Source organism: Macaca fascicularis, chromosome 14, assembly GCF_037993035.2.
Source record: "Macaca fascicularis isolate 582-1 chromosome 14, T2T-MFA8v1.1".
NCBI classification, from domain to species: domain Eukaryota; kingdom Metazoa; phylum Chordata; class Mammalia; order Primates; family Cercopithecidae; genus Macaca; species Macaca fascicularis.
In genome coordinates, this window is record NC_088388.1 from 48,602,617 (window position 1) to 48,616,712 (window position 14,096).

Here is a 14,096-nt window from a genome sequence, read left to right on the forward strand (position 1 = left end):
TAAAGACAGTAAGTTATCTGTGGGACTTAAAAAAATAAAAAGAAAATTTTGTTCTCCCCCAGAATAACAGGAATTTGAGATATTTTTTGGCATGTGGAAAGAGATGACTGTTGAGAAGATACATTTTTCCTTACCACCCAGAAAGCAAACATACTTGTTCACCATGTTTTTTTGTTCCTGTTTCTCTCTTCATAAACTCTTAACCTTGCACTGTTCACTAGATACCTTTGGCTGCTGAGCACTTGAAATGTAACTAGTCCAAATTGAGATGTGCTAATGCATAATATACACCAGATTTCAAGGATTCGTGTTTTTTAAAACCATGAAATATTTCATTCATATTTTATATTACCTGTTAAAGTGACAATATTTTTCATATATTAGATTAAATATCTTTTTTTTTTAATTAATGTAGCTGTAGAAACTTTTATATGTGGCATTCATTTTTTTCTTTTCTTTTTTTTTTTTTTTTTTTGAGATGGAGTCTCACTCTGTTGCCCAGGCTGGAGTGCAGTGGCGTGATCTTGACTCACTGCAACATGCACCTCCAGGGTTCAAGCAGTTCTCCTGCCTCAGCCTTGGGAGTAGCTGGGATTACAGACACCCACCACGATGCCTAGCTAATTTTTGTATTTTCAGTAGAGACAAGGTTTCACCATATTGGCCATACTGGTCTCAAACTCCTGTCCTCAGGTGATCCATCTGCCTTGGCCTCCCAAAGTGCTGGGAATACAGGCATGAGCCATCGCTCTCGGCCTCTTTCTGTTTCTTTTGGACAGTGTTACTCTAACCTAATCACATCGAATACCTGGACATTCTTTTATTTTTGTCTTTGTGACAGATTTTTATAGTTCCTAACACCAGAATACTTGCTTTCTTTCATCAGATGACGTTTTTTCCTTCCATGAATCAGTAGAGTTAGGAGAATATTATCTTGTCATGTACTGGGGTTTTTCCTTTTAACAGAAATGGAACAACTTTTACTTTTAGTTTTCTATTACCATCTCCCTCCTAGTTTTTAAGATAATCTGCTCCCCCACCCCACCTGTTTATTCTAAACTCAACCATGTTATTTTTTAGTAAAGTTTGAATTATTAATAAATGAGTCATTTTAGCCCTTTTTTTCCTATTTCAGAATTTGAGCTTCTCTTTGATAAAAGGAATGGTGTTTTATGTTCTCTAGTCATTGATGCATTCATTCAACTGCATTAGAAGTTTGAGAGTAGACGATGAAAAAAAGTTCTTGCCCTCAGTGAAATTACAAATTTGCTAGTCATCTGGTGATAATAAATTAACTGAGAAATTGGTACATGTTATTTTTATTTTTATTTTTATTTTTGAGACAGAGTCTCGCTCTGTCACCTAGGCTGGAGTGCAGTGGTGCGATCTTGGCTCACTGCAAGCTCCGCCTCCCGGGTTCACGCCATCCTCCTGCCTCAGCTTCCCAAGTAGCTGGGACTACAGGCGCCCCGCCACCACGCCTGGCTAATTGTTTGTATTTTTAATAGAGATGGGGTTTCACCATGTTAGCCAGGATGGTCTTGATCTCCTGACCTTGTGATCCACCAGTCTCGGCCTCCCAAAGTGCTGGGATTACAGGCGTGAGCCACCACGCCCGGCTGGTACGTGTTATAACTAAATAACAGTATTAATTACCTCATGATATAATTAAAAGAAACAAATTTATTAAAATAACGCTATGATTGAAGATGAAAGTTGATATTTATAGTGGATAGATTATAGTAATTTAGACACTTACTCAGATAACTTTAAAGTACATTGTGGAGAATTAGTTCTGCCTGAATTTGAGTCCTGATTTCATCACTTGCTAGCTGCTGTGAGACTGAGCAGATTACATAACTTGTATGCTTAAATTTCTTCATTTGTATACTAAGGATACTAATAGCTACTTTATACAATTCGTGAGGATTAAATTAGTTAATGCATTGCTTAAAGCAGTGTTTGGCATATAGTGTCTATATATCTCTCTGCATAGATAGAGATATGCAGATATTTGCTACAGTTTTATCAAATACTTTCCATGGTTACTGCAGTCGTAATTATTTTATTTTGGTTTGGTTTTTGTTTTATTTTTTAGAGACAGAGTCTCATTCTGTCCCCCGGACTGGAGTGCAGTGACACAATCATAGCTCACTGTAACCTTGAACACCTGGGCTCAAGTGTTCCTCCCACCTCAGTCTCCTGACTAGCTGAGACTACAGGCATATTCCAACACATCCAAATAACTTTTATTTGTAGAGATAGGGGTCTTGCTATGTTGCCCAGGCTGGTTTTGAACTCTTGACCTTAAGTGATGCTCCTGCTTTGGCCTGTCAAAGCCTCAAAGTGCTGGGATCATAGGCCTGAGCTGCCATACTCAGCCCATAATCTTTTTTTTTTTTTTTTAATTTTTAAAATTTATCTATTTATTTATTTGTAGAGATGGGTCTGACTATGTTGCCCAGGCTGGTCTGGTACCCATGGGCTCAAGCAATCCTCCTACCTCAGCCTCCCAAAGTTTAAGAGTCACCTCGCCCAGCCCATGATTTTATTTTTAATGGTGGTATAATATTCAGTTCTGGCTGGGCTCGGTGGCTCACGCCTGTAATCTCAGCACTTTGGGAGGCTGAGGCAGGTGAATCACCTGAGGTCAGGGGTTTGAGACTAGCCTGGCCAACACTGTGAAATCCCATCTCTACTAAAAAATATATATATACATATATATATATAAATTAGCTGGCATGGTGGTGGGCACCTGTAATCCTAGCTACTCAGGAGGCTGAGGCAGGAGAATCCTTTGAATCTGGGAGGTGGAAGTTGCAGTGAACCGAGATCGCGCCACCACACTCCAGCCTGGGCGACAGAGCAAGACTCTGTCTCAAAAAAAAAAAAAAATTCAGTTCCATGGAAGTACCATAATTTATTTTACTTTAAGCTTTATATTCATTTGGGAGGACAAATATCTGTGTTGTTCAACTCAAATAATTCTTTTTTAGTTTTCTTAGTTGTCTTGAAATTTTAAGATCAGGAAAACATTTAGATGGGTAGCAGCACCGACTTGCTTTTTTCTGTTTTCTGGGGTTTAAATTTAAATTGTAAATGACTGTCTAACACAGAAGAAGCCAAGAACTTTTAAATTAATTCTTCTGTTTTGGGATATGCAAATGGTGTCCAAACGTTTAACTCAATAGTTTAATTACCCACTTTTGAAGAATTTTAAAGTAGCTACAGCCTTGTGATCTTCACTGGGTTACTTTATGTTGAGAAAATTTTGGCAGATGATTTGCAGGCCTCATTCAAATACTAGTTATATTGTCTTTCTCAGCTTGAATTAAGGGGACATTAGCATTGAAGTTTTCATTTTGAATTAGGATGTAGGAAATTATTTCCTGCTAAATGTTTGTCATCAAATGAAGTTTTATTTTAAAAAATAAATGGAGCATGTCAATGCAGCAGCCCCAGAAAAATAGCTGAAGCACAGGGTTACTTTTGGACAAACTGTTAAGTTCTTTTATTGCCATTTTAGTATACATGCATGATAACCTCTTGGAAAACTAAAATATGGTAACTTAGCTGGTAGCATTCAGCTCACTTTTACTACTTAGAGTTGAATTTACTTTAGCATGTACTACTTTGGTTGTTAGTACTAGAAACAGGGCAAGCAAATAAATTGGTGATGTGAGAAAAACCCATACTCACTATTAAAATATATTTCAAATGATTAATTTTATACTTTTATCAGTAAATGAGAGTTAACATTCATTTGAAATACTTAGAACAAGTGTATTCTCCAGTGAATAAACTATTGTAAACTAATTTTAAAAAATCTAGATCCTTCTTTCAGAATAATGCTGCATTGTTCATTACCAAATGTGGCAACAAGGAGACTACTTAAATAACAAATTGACATTATGCTTGTGGAAGATGAATTATATCTAAGTAGCCTTTCTCTTTGTAAAATGCTATTGTGTTATTTTGTTTTGTTTTGTTGTATTGTGTTTTTTGAGACAGAGTTTCGCTCTTGTTGCCCAGGCTGGAGTGCAATGGTGACCTTGGCTCACTGCCACCTCTGCCTCCTGGATTCAAGGGTTCTTCTGCCTCAGCCTCCTGAGTTGCTGGCATTACAGGTGCATGCCACCACACCCAGCTAAATTCTGTATTTTTAGTAGAGACGGGGTTTCACCATGTTGGCCAGGCTGGTCTTGAACTCCTGACCTCAGGTGATCCACCTGCCTTGGCCTCCCAAAGTGCTGGGATTACAGGCGTGAGCCACTGTGCGTGGCTGCTATTTTGTTTTAATACATCTGATTTTATGAAAAATAGGCAGTATACTTTGGTGTTCCACGATAGGTGATTACACTTGTTTTATTTTTCCTACCATATATCCATCCTCTTGTGCCATTGGAAATGCCTTCTTTAAGACTGTCCAATAGCCCTCATTCCCTCTTGTTAAAACACATGTTCAGCCAGCTGAGGTTGCTCACGCCTGTAATCCCAGCACTTTGGGAGGCTGAGGCAGGCGGATCACTTGTGGTCAGGAGTTCAAGACCAGCCTGGCCAACATGGCAAAATGCTATTAGTCTCCACTAAACTTTTTAGTCTCTACTAATAATACAAAAATTAGCCAGGTGTGGTGGCAGGCGCCTGTAATCCCAGCTACTCGGGAGGCTGAGGCAGGAGAATTGCTTGAACCCAGGAGGCAGAGGTTGCAGTGAGCCGAGACTGTGCCACTGCACTCCAGTCTGAGCAACAGAATGAGACTCTATCTAAACAAACAAACAAACAAACCCCACATGTTCAGTAAATTAAGTTTTCATTCATTAAGCAAGGTACTTTTAAATGTTATGGGGAACTCCAAAAATAAACAAGTAGGCCTTTGCACTTAAGCTTATTTTAGTCTGTTGGGTGTAGACACATAGATTCACAGATTCTGTGTTCATCAGGACATTTTTTGTTATGGCAGAAGCTTATTTTAAACTGGCTTAAGCAAAAAAGGAGACTTACTGGCTTACATAAATGAAAGGCTGGCTTTGGGCTTGGTTGGATCCAGATGCTTAATGTAATATTAGCCAGAATCTGTCTTTCTTCGTTTTATCTTAGCTCTGCTTTCCTCTGGATTGGATTCATTCTTAGGCAGTATCTCCTCAAGTGGCGACAAAGACGGCCACACCAGGGCCAGGCTTACATCTGAGTTTAGTAAGCTCAAAGAAGAGCTTTCTTTCCAAATAGTTTCAGCAGAAGTCCAGGAGTTAACTCTGATGGGTCAGATTTGGATCCTCTGGAGTGGATGGGGGTGGGGGACAAGGGTAGAGATGGCCAGTTCTATTTTAACTATGTGGGATAAAGGGAGATCAGTCTCAAATGGAAGCTGTAGGTTCAACAACGAGAAGCAAAGATGTTGATAGGCAAAAACAGCAAAAGGTCTACAGAAGTGAAGAAGAGAAAGCTGTGATAAAAATGTTTTGGTTAATCTAAAAAGATGAATTCTGATAAGAGCTGCTTAGGGAAAGCTAAAGAGAGGAGACAGTATTTGAACTGGGCCCTGAAGTACAAGTAGAGTTTTTCCAAGGCAGGATGTGTAAAGAAAAGATTTTCTAGGTCACTCATTGGAGAAGTATGGCATTGAAAAAAGAAAATTAAAATGGAAGCTTCTGGAATCTAAAGGGGAATGTTAAGATTTCCCCCCCCCCTTCAATATGGAGAAAACTTAAGCATTTTTGTGGCACAGGACCCTAAGCAAGTAAATAAGTTAACAATGCAAAGGAGGTAATCATTGATGAAGAAGTGGAGGGGAATTCAGTGGCGTTAAGGATACACATGGAGGAGGTCTCCTTAGAAAGGAAAAGAAAACCATTTGTTCCCTGAGGATAAGTTGAGGAAGGTGGTGGTGGAAGTTAAAACAGAAGTTTGTTGCTAAATAGTAAAGTGGCTTGCACTTTGTTTTCTAAAAGTAATAAGAAAAAGTTTATCCGTTATCTATTGCTATATAGCAGATCATTCCAAAATGATTCTGTAGGTTATCAATTTGACTTTAGCTCAGCTTGGTGGTTTCTTCTGCTGGTCTCACCTTTGGTCACTCATGGAATTGTGGTCATCTGGAGCGTGGATGGATGGTCTAAGATCCATGTTTGGTCTAAGATCACATGTTTGGTGGTTTGTGCTGGCTGTTAGCTGGCCCCTGTCATCCACAGTGAGCATTCACATAGCAGTGGCTGCATTTCAAGAGACAAAGAACTGAAGTAGTAAAGCCTTTTAGGACCTAGATTTGGAACTCCTATTCCCACAGTGTCACTTCCATTTCATTGGTAAAAGCCAAGTCACAAGGCCTGCTCAGCTCAAGAGAGTAAAGAAATAGTGTCCTCCTCTTTATGGGAGGAGCAACAAAATCATGGGAGTATGTGTTGAAATGGGAGGAATTTGTGCTCCTCTTGTTCCCTACTACCTAGCCTTTTATTTTGAAAATTTTCAGTCTTGGCAACCAAGTTAAAAGAATTTCAAAGTGAACACTCATATTTGTATCACCTAGATTCTACTATAAACATTTTTCTTTTTTTTTGAGACAGAGTCTCGCTCTGTCACCCAGGCTGGAGTGCAGTGGCGCGATCTCTGCTCTCTTCAAGCTTCGCCCCCCCGGGTTCACACCAATCTGTCTAATCACATATTTATCCATCTATTCTGCTGTCCATTAATTCATCTTTTAAAAAAATGCATTTCAAAGTAAATTGTAAGAGCGAGGCACAGTGGATCATGCCTGTAATCCCAGCTGAGGCAGGAGGCTCGCTTGAGGCCAGGAGTTCAAGACCAGCCTGGGTAACATAGTGAAACACCCCCCCGCATCTCTAAACGTCAAGAACAACAAATTGTAGACATTAGTACTTTCCTCTAAGTACTTTGTGCATATTTAACAAGAGTTCAATATTTACAGCATTTTCTTTTGATATAAAGTTTACATACAGTAAAGTGTGCATATTTTAAATATACATTGTGCCCATGCTTTGTAGTCTACCACAGAAGGGAAAATAATTGTATGAAGGATTGCAAAATAATACCCCCCAAGAACATTCCAAGAACATTCTTTGAATTCTTCTTTCTTCATGACCTCCTCACTAATTTTTTTTTGTTTGTGTAGTATTACCTCAACACTTCGATTTTTGTTTGTATTATATTAGAGTTTATTTTGTTTTTTTCCTACTTCCTTGCATCACGCATATATTGAGCATATATGGTAGACGAGCACTGTGTTTGCTAGAAAGAAAGACCATAGAATGTAAACAGGAGCTCTCTTGCTTTCTAGGTATTTAAACTAGATGTATCACAAACCAGATTAGATTAATAATATGTACCATTTATTTAATGCTTATGCCCAAAGCCAATGATAAGCACTTTTATGTGTATTATTTCATTTAGTTTGTATACTAATTTAGATTGATACTTTTTTATTTAAAAAATTAGGAAAGTAAGACATACAGAAAAGTTTTCATTTGCCCAAGGTTGTATACCTTCTTTTTATTTTTTTTGAGATGGAGTCTCGCTCTGTTGCCCAGGCTGGAATGCAGTGGCAGGATCTCAGCTCACTGCAAGCTCTGCCTCCCAGGTTCATGCCATTCTCCTGCCTCAGCCTCCTGAGTAGCTGGGACTATAGGCGCCTGCCACCACGCCCGGCTAATTTTTTGTATTTTTAGTAGAGACGGGGTTTCACTGTGTTAGCCAGGGTGGTCTCGATCGGCTGACCTCGTGATCCGCCCACCTTGGCCTCCCAAAATGCTGGGATTACAGGTGTAAGCCACTGCGCCTGGCCGGTCACCTTCTTAAACTAAGGTGATGTGACTCCAGAATCCATATTTAACCCTTTTATCATATTGTTTAGAAGGAGGAAATGTGCTCTGTGTTACAGAGTAGCTAAGCAACCTTTCAGTTGGTCATACTGCTTCACAGGGTAATCTTGGTCTGAATTAAGTGTTTGTCTTAAATAGAGGAGTATAAATTTTTGTAAGCTAATCTATGACAAAGTAATCTTCTTATCTTTTCATGAAGAAAAATATTTAAGGATTTTGAAAAGGAGAAATTTTGGTATTATAACTATTGATTTAACTGCAGATAATCAGAATAGAAATGTAATTAAAACTATATGACCAATTCAGCTGTAATTTAATCTTTGAGTGAAATATTACCTCAGAACTTCTAATAAGCCTTAACACTTTTGTCTTATTATTCAAATCCATGTTACATTATACATTTTTAATATTTCTGGAAGATTATTAAACCTTAATCAGTTTTGCACATAGTATTTTGATAAAATAATAGTTTCCTATTTTATTAGCCAGGTATTGGATGTTTTTATTGCTAATTGGCTTTTGAGCAATTTAACAAATAGCAAAAGATCAAAAACCATTTTGACTTGCTATTTCTGCATATCGGTAAACCCTGTCTGAACTTTTGAAAATATGTGACTAGCTCTTAAGTCATCTCATGCTAAGAATTCTGCCAGAAGTACCACTGGTGAATGGCAGCCATTGTGACTACTAAAATGAAAGTTAATTTACTGTGCCAGCTTTCCAGTTGGGTCAGGAAATGGGGTTAAAGTAATGTGTATCTGAACATCTTCTGTAACCCAACAGTGTATAAGGTGTTAAGTGTTCCTTCACCCGGATTTCATCCAACTGTTTTTGTTTATTTTATAGTGTATTTTTCTAAGTGGCTTTAAGTCCTATATCATATGGGGTAGGTTGCAAACAAAATATATTTATGTTTATAAATCTAATTGAGTGTTATGTTTATTTTTATGTATAGCTCTTGCTATTTTGGAAGCTACAAGAAAAAAATAGAGGAAGGAAGGTTTGATCTTTTTGGTGGACATGGCTCAGATATCCAGCAACAGCGGATTTAAAGAATGTCCATCTTCACATCCGGAACCAACAAGAGCAAAAGATGTGGACAAAGAAGAAGCATTACAGATGGAAGCAGAAGCTTTAGCAAAACTGCAAAAGGATAGGCAAGTGACTGACAATCAGAGAGGCTTTGAGTTGTCAAGCAGCACCAGAAAAAAAGCACAGGTTAATAATAAACAGGATTATGATCTCATGGTGTTTCCCGAATCAGATTCCCAAAAAAGAGCATTAGATATTGATGTAGAAAAGCTCACCCAAGCTGAACTTGAGAAACTATTGCTGGATGACAGTTTTGAGACTAGAAAAACACCTGTATTACCAGCTACTCCTGTTCTGAGCCCTTCCTTTTCAGCACAGCTCTATTTTAGACCTACTATTCAGAGAGGACAGTGGCCACCTGGATTATCTGGGCCTTCCACTTATACTTTACCTTCTATTTATCCTTCTACTTACAGTAAACAGGCTGCATTCCAAAATGGCTTCAATCCAAGAATGCCCACTTTTCCATCTACAGAACCTATATATTTAAGTCTTCCGGGACAATCTCCATATTTCTCATATCCTTTGACACCTGCCACACCCTTTCATCCACAAGGAAGCTTACCTATCTATCGTCCAGTAGTCAGTCCTGACATGGCAAAACTATTTGACAAAATAGCTAGTACATCAGAATTTTTAAAAAATGGGAAAGCAAGGACTGATTTGGAGATAACAGATTCAAAAGTCAGCAGTCTACAGGTATCTCCCAAGTCTGAGGATATCAGTAAATTTGACTGGTTAGATTTGGATCCTCTAAGTAAGCCTAAGGTGGATAACGTGGAGGTATTAGACCATGAAGAAGAGAAAAATATTTCAAGTTTGCTAGCAAAGGATCCTTGGGATGCTGTTCTTCTTGAAGAGAGATTGCCAGCAAATTGTCATCTTGAAAGAAAGGTGAATGGAAAATCCCTTTCTGTGGCAACTGTAACAAGAAGCCAGTCTTTAAATATTCGAACAACTCAGCTTGCAAAAGCCCAGGGCCATATATTTCAGGTATAGTCTTTTCTTACTAACTTTTGAAATTTAGTATAACAGAGTTCATATTTGTGTACGTAATTTGTTAAGAAAAAAAAATTTTTCATTTTGAATTTTTTCTTTGCTCTCAAGTGTGCTTTGTTTGTGTGGCAAAGGATTAAATGTGATTAGGCCAATTGAAAAATTGCTTGCTATTAATATTTTTCCAGGATTGTAAATAAAAAGCCTCTAATGAAGGATCTGGCTGTCACTGAGAGGCATTTAAGATATTTTAAATTTGTCTGACCATGTCTCCTCATTACATATGATCCCTTCTTTCTCTTCCTTATTCCTTTTATTTTTTTAACGCAGGTAAGGAATTTTTATTTTTAGTCCCATTATGGAAATTCTCATGCATTTTGTTTTGTTGTTTTTAACCATGAATCAATGAATGAAAAAATAACCCCAGAGAGAGAAGAGCAACTTAAAGGACTCTCCCTTTAAACACTTTTATCGATAAAAGTGAAGAATGAAATATTACCATTGCAGATTTGTGTTTTGCTCTTCTATCTGTGTAACCTGGGAATGTTTAAGCCTCATTCTCACTTTAGTGTGAATTATATCATTCAGCTAATTAGATCAGCACCTGTCTACTATTTTGTCATTGGGAGTTAACTAGCATTTAGATGGGGAAGGAGGGATGGATTTTGCATGATTTGGATCGGTTTATGCTGAATTGTTGACTTTATTTATTATTATTTTGAGACCGAGTTTTGCTTTTGTTGCCCAGTCTGGAGTGCATGGTGCAATCTGGCTCACTGCAACCTCCACCTCCCAGGTTCAAGCGATTCTCCTGCCTCAGCTTCCTAAGTAGCTGGGATTACAGCATGTGTCTCTACACCGGCTGATTTTGTATTTTTAGTAGAGACAGAGTTTCTCCATGTTGATCAGGCTGGTCTCGAACTCCTGACCTTAGGTGATCAGCCCACCTCGGCCTCCCAATGTGCTGGGATTATAGGCGTGAACCACCACGCCTGGCCGAATTGTTGACTTTAAACAAAACCATTTGGATGTCTGGAAAGAAGAGAAATAGGTGTTAAGAAGGTTTAGACAGCTTGATGACACGCTTGTAATCCCAGCACTTTGGAAGACTAAGGTGGGAGGATCACTTGAGCCCAGGACTTTGAGACCAGCCTGGGCAACATAATGAGAACCTGTCTCTACCACAATTATAAAAAAATTTAGCCGGGCATGATGGCATACTCCTGTGGTCCCAGCTACTTGGGAGGCTGAGGTAGGAGGATCGTGTGAGACCACAAGGTTGAGGCTGCTGTGAGCCATGATTGCACCACTGTACTCGAGCCTGGGCGACAGAGCAAGACCCTATCTCAAAAAATAGGGGTGGGGGGGGGAAGGCACTGGTCCCCCTGATCTTCCCATCCTGCAGGGTCCAGGTCACTGCTGGATTCATATTCGGATCAATTTCTAACAGGCAGATGACTTCCTAGCTGTGGGTCTCTATTTTATAGGTTTCTCATGAGAGAAACGAATTCCTTGTTTAGTGCCTGGAGTCAGGATTTGAGATGTAGTCTGGATTTAAGATGTCAACTGTTTAGAGTTGTTTGGGAAGGGCAACTCCCTTAAACCTGGAGAAAGACATTGGGGCTCTGAAAAGTTAGTCTTGCTATCAAAGGAAAGGAAGCCCCTTGTCTTGTAGGGAGCTGAGCTTAGGCTCAACCCTTGCACTGGTAGAAGGCAGAGCCCCACAATGAATGCATTGTAGCTACGATAGATTGTCTTGAAGTTAACACAGATGTTTATAAATTACCTTATATCTTAAATTCTGAACTTCCCATTGTTGAAAAGTCATTTACCTACTGAGAGAAATAGATTGTCCCAGCTGAGCTGATATTACCATTCCAGATGCATTGTAGTCATCATCTTAAGCAAGTTGAGGTTTCTGGGTAGGTGGGTTATTTACTGTCCACAGCTCCAAGACTGGGATTCGGAAAGCAAGAACTTACATGATTTTTATCTATGTTGTACGTATTCAAACTGAACTCTTTATTATTATTTTTTACCAATATGTTGCCAAAGCCAAAGGACTCTTCTACATTTTTTTTTAATCACTGAGACAGAAAGCTCACAAGAATCCTGTGAGGCCAGAGTATGACCCATCCCTATTTTACAGTTGAGGAAATTGAGATGTAAATAAGTTAAAAGGAATTATTGTTAATATTTTGGTGTAATAATGATATTGCAATTAATTAAATGAATCATATTTAGAGATATATACTGTAGAATTTAAAATGTAATAAAATCAAGTGAGGTGTTGGGGTTTAGAGGGCTTATAGATTAAACAAGATTGGCTATATGTTGATAATTGCTGAAGCCAATGATGGATACCTGGGTGTCTATTATTCTACTTTGTGTATATTTGAAAATTTCCATGATAACAAGTTGGACTGACATTCAAACCCATCTGACTCTAAAAGCCCTCCCCAGCTTTTTTTTTTTTTTTTTACTTTTTTGAGACAGAGTTTCTCCTTGTTGCCCAGGCTGGAGTGCAATGGCGTGATCTCAGCTCACTGCAACCTCCGCCGCTGGGTTCAAGTGATACTCCTGCCTCAGCCTCCCAGGTAGCTGGGATTATAGGCATGCACCACCACGACCGGCTAATTTTTTATTTTTAGTAGAGATGGGGTTTCTCCATGCTGGTCAGACTGGTCTCAAACTCCTGACCTCAGGTGATCTGTCTGCCTCAGCCTTCCAACGTGCTGGGGTTATAGTCATGAGCCACTGCGCCCGGCCAGCCCTCCCTTTTTCAAACTCCGGTGATACAACATGCTATTTTGGAAGGAGTAAGTTCCCTGTCATAGGAGATATTCAAATATGGTTCAAATGGCTTCCCAAATTTAGTTATATGTCACCGTATCCTACAGAGTTTAGGCCTACTCAGTCCTGATTTGGAGGAAGGGGTGCCAAAGGACAGTATGAAATTTCAGGGGGAAGATAACCAGTTTTTGCAAAACTTTCCCTAAGTGATTCTAATGCAGCAAATGTGTTACTCCCTTGGGAGTAACTGCATTTGGGACCTCTTGACTAGATGACTTTAAAGTTTCTTCATACTTTAGGAGCCTACAAGGTTGGGAAAACGACAAGACAAATAGCAAAGTGTAAAAATAGAGTTTCTTTTCAGCTCAAAACCCAAAGCATAGGTTGCTAATGCTTTCATTGCAAAACTCAACTTCCTGCCCCTGCTTGACCTTTTTAGTTTAGATTGGTCACTTCTAGTTCAACACATGTGTTCTCCACCCTTTCCTTTGGTGGGACAGGGGTGTGACACCCATGTAAGTCTCCCTACATTTATTTTTTCCTATGTATTAAAATATTTGTCACAGTACCATCTTGATATTTTCCTTATTTGGGGTGCTTTCAGAAAGTATCTTGGAGGAATAATGAGGATGGGTAGTTTCCTAAAGATAGGAAGAAGTTTGCCCAGCAAGATCTGGGTAATCAGGTCACATGGTTGTTACAGAGAGCTGCTAGTTGCTCAAATTCTAGGAATTAATTAACTAGGCTGCCAGCCAGGATTAGTTTTAGCAGAAACACATTCCTAGATCTTAGTTAAAAAGTATAGGGGAAGGATTAAAGTAGTAAGCAAATGAATTATGAGAGATATGAGCCAGAAACTGGGTAAGCAATAATATGACTTGATCAGGGGATCAATCAGAGATTGGAGCTAGATTACTACAGTGTAACATGTCAACAGCTTTACTGATAGCGTGCTATCAGAACTGACGTGGCTTAGGGTACTTGCCAGTCTTAGGGGAGTCTAATTGCAGCATGGCTGAGGAAGTGTTCATCATCCCATTATACTCTAATTAAACCCCATCTAATAATTTTGTTTGAGTATATCCTAAGAGGGGCCACCAGTAAGGAAACTGAAGTGTGTCTTTTTTTTTTTTTTTTTTTTTTAAGACAGGGTCTCACACTGTTTCACCCAGGGTGGAATGCAGCAGTGTGATCACGGCTCACTGTAAGCTATACCTCCCAGGCTCAAGTGATTCTTCTAATGCAGCCTCCTGAGTAGCTGGGACTACAGGTACATGCCACCACACCCGGCTAATTTTTTTAGTTTTTGTGAAGGTGAGGTCTCCCTATGGTGTAAGCCATTGTGCCCAGCCTAGAGTATGTCTTGAAAAGAGAAGACTA

At 39.1% G+C, this 14,096-nt stretch overlaps 1 non-coding gene across 7 annotated transcripts in view; it reads left to right on the top strand.

The window, feature by feature from the left end:
- LOC101865224 (phosphatidylinositol 4-phosphate 3-kinase C2 domain-containing subunit alpha) overlaps window positions 1-14,096 on the top strand; it is a 118,769-nt gene that overhangs the window by 27,869 nt on the left and 76,804 nt on the right. For all 7 annotated transcript variants that reach the window (XR_010580872.2, XR_010580870.2, XR_006692257.3 and 4 more), the window contains one exon: window positions 8,791-9,920. This is a non-coding gene — a transcript (phosphatidylinositol 4-phosphate 3-kinase C2 domain-containing subunit alpha). The remainder of the gene's footprint in view (window positions 1-8,790; window positions 9,921-14,096) is intronic.